Source organism: Cebus imitator, unplaced genomic scaffold (genome assembly GCF_001604975.1).
Source record: "Cebus imitator isolate Cc_AM_T3 unplaced genomic scaffold, Cebus_imitator-1.0 Scaffold16, whole genome shotgun sequence".
In the NCBI taxonomy this organism is placed as follows: Eukaryota; Metazoa; Chordata; class Mammalia; order Primates; family Cebidae; genus Cebus; species Cebus imitator.
In genome coordinates, this window is record NW_016107331.1 from 11718677 (window position 1) to 11721836 (window position 3160).

Sequence of the window (3160 nt, forward strand, 5' to 3'; positions counted from 1 at the left end):
AAAAAAAAAAAAAAAAAAAAAAAAAAAAAAAGTTACAGAGATATTTCATGGAAGCTATGGAACTCTCTCCCCTACCTGTCTCTCCCCTTTGTGTCTCTCTTAACTAGATCTCTATGCTTCCTGATTAATATGGAAGAAAATAACTGACAACATATACCAATGTTTCCTCCACTTAAGGAAGTACCTCAGGCTAGGCATTGTGGCTCACACCTACAGTCCCAGCACTTCAGAGGGCCAGGTGGGCAGATCGCTTGAGTCCAGGAGTTCAAGACGAGCCTAGGCAAAATGGCAAAACCTTATCTCTACTAAAAATACAAAAACTAGCCAGGTGTAGTGGCACTCTCCTGTAATCCCAGCTACTCAGGAGGCTGAGGCACAAGGTTTGCTTGAATCTGGGAGGTGGAAGTTGCAGTGAGCCGAGATCATGCCACTGCTCTCCAGCCTGGGCAACAGAGTGAGACCTCGGAAAGAAGGAAGGAAGGAAGAAAGGAATGAAGGAAGGAAGGAAGGGAGGGAGGGAGGAAAGGAAGCCCAACTAATTCCCTACTCTTTTTTTTTTTCTTTGAGAGAGGGTCTCGCTCTGTCACCCAGGCTGAAGTGCAGTGGTATAACCTCAGCTTACTGCAGCCTTGACCTCCTGAGCTCATATGATATTCCCACCAGGAGGATCACTTGAGCCTTCTTTGAGCCTCCCGACTAACTGGGACTACAATTGTGCAGGTGTGTACCACCACACTCAGCTATTTTTTTTTTTTTTTTTTTTTTTTTTTTTTTTTTTTTTTTTTTTTTTTTTTTTTTTTTTTTTTTTTTTTTTTTTTTGTGGAGGTGAGATTTTGCTGTGTCACCCAGGTTATTCTCTAACTCCCGGGCTCAAGCCATCTGCCCACCTCCGCCTCCCAAAGTGCTAGGATTACAAGTGTGACCCACGGCACCTGGCCTAAATCCTAATTCTAAATTCCTGCAAACGGATCTCAGATTGTTTCCGTTTAAATCTGCATTTCAATCTCTAATCACCTTTGACAGTACTAGGTCATGTTGTACAAACGGTGACCAGAGGCCTACTCCTGGTACAGTTCAAAGAAAACACAACACACAGCAACAACAAAAACAAAATGCCAAGAACAGGCTGGGCTCAGTGGCTCATGCCTGTAATCCCAGCACTTTGGTTGGCCAAGGTGGGAGAATCACTTGAGGTTAAGAGTCTGAGACCAGCCTGGCCAACATGGCAAAGCCCTGTCTCTGCTAACGATATAAAAATCAGCCAGGCATGGTGGTGTGCGCCTGTAATCCCAGCTACTTGGGAGGCTGAGGCACAGGAATCACTTGAACCCAGGAGGTGTAGGTTGGGGGCAGTGAGCCAAGATTGTGCCACTGCACCCTAGCTGGGGCAAGAGACTGAACTATATCTCAAAAACAAACAAATGCCAAGAACAATGTTAACATTAAAGCCAAGAAAACTGAACTTGCACCAATAATTAATCAGCTACTTCAACTGCAATTTTTTATTGATCTGTTTTGGTAGCATACTGCATGCAATCTCAGTGAGCTCATTATAGATACACACACACACACACACACACACGTGTGTGTGTGTGTGTGTGTATAATGGAACTACATCACTGGCTTCAACAGACATCTCATAACTATGAGAGATTCCCAAAGACATATCTTGAGACTTGTTAGTCTTCTCACTGTGTCTACCGAAATCTTATCAATTCAAACCTTTATAACTTTGATTTCTTCCTTTAAATTATTACTTGTTGTTAAGTCCACAGTGCTTCAGGACATGCAATGCATAAAGACCATCATGTGGATGATATCCCCTCAAGTTCTACCCCGCCGTAGTGCTGTTCATCTGATAGAATATTTAAACTCTTTTGTAGTTTGTTGTTTTTTTGTGCCTGTAAACTACTTTTCCAACTGCATTGTAAATTTGTGGAGGCCAGGGATCAGGGATTCCTGTATTAGTTACCCACTGCCGAATAACAAATTACACCAAGATTTAGCAGCCTTGAACAACAAGCATTTATTATTCACTTAATTTCTGAGGATCAGGATTCTGAGAACAGCTTAGCTGGATCAAGCTGTCAGCCAAAACTGCAACTTCATGAGAAATCATCTGATGGCTTGACACGCCTATAGGATCCACTTCCAAGATGGCTCACTAAAACTGCTGTTGGCAGAAGGTCTCAGTTCATCCCAATGTGGGCTTCTACCTGACCTCCTCACAGTATGTCAGCTGTTTTCCCTAAAGCCAGTGATTTCTCTCTCTCTCTCTCTCTCACACACACACACACATAAACACACACACACACACACACACACACACAGAGCAATAATCACAGTGCCTTTTTGTGACTTAATCTCTGAAGTTACACATCACAACTTCCACTTTATTCTATTGATTAGAAACAAGTCATTAAATCCAGCCATCACTCAAGGGGCAGAAAATTAGAGTCCACCTCTTAAAGGGAGGCATATAAAAAAGTTTTTGCATGTAGTTTTAGAAGCACCACACCTTGGCAGGGCACAGTGGCTGATGCCTGTAATCCCAGCAATTATGGAGGCCAAGGCGGGTGGATCGGGAAGTCGGGAGTTCGAGACTAGCCTGGCCAACATAGTGAAACTGAGGGAATGTGTTCTCTTTCCGGGTACACAAGGGGACATAGTTTTAAGGGCAAGAACTTCCCAGCACCACGCACCCCTCCCATCTCTCTCCATCCAGGAGATGGAATGTCTCTGTTTTAACTTTTGTGGGCAGGGGAAAGGGTCAAAAGTCAATCACTCCAGCGGAAATTCTAAGGACCTCCTTTCATTGGCCTGGGGTCTTAGAGAAGGTGGGGGCTCCTACCAGGTTAAAAGTCCCCTTCCTCCCCACCTCTTTGGACTCCATGTTTGGATCCCCTTCCAGACACTCTCGTGTGGAAGTCTTTCTCTCTTCTTCTCCTTTATTCTCTCTCTCTCTAAATAAATAACTTTTCTGCAACACTTCTTGCGTCTGGTATTTATGAGCTTACTGCGCAACTGCAGTGGTCCCCTCTCTCATTCTTGAGATAGCGGAGACCAAGAACCAACAAACTTCTCTCACCTCCCCCGCACCCCAAAACCCGGTTACAGAACCCCATCTCTACTAAAAATACAAAAAAAAAAAAAAGCCAGG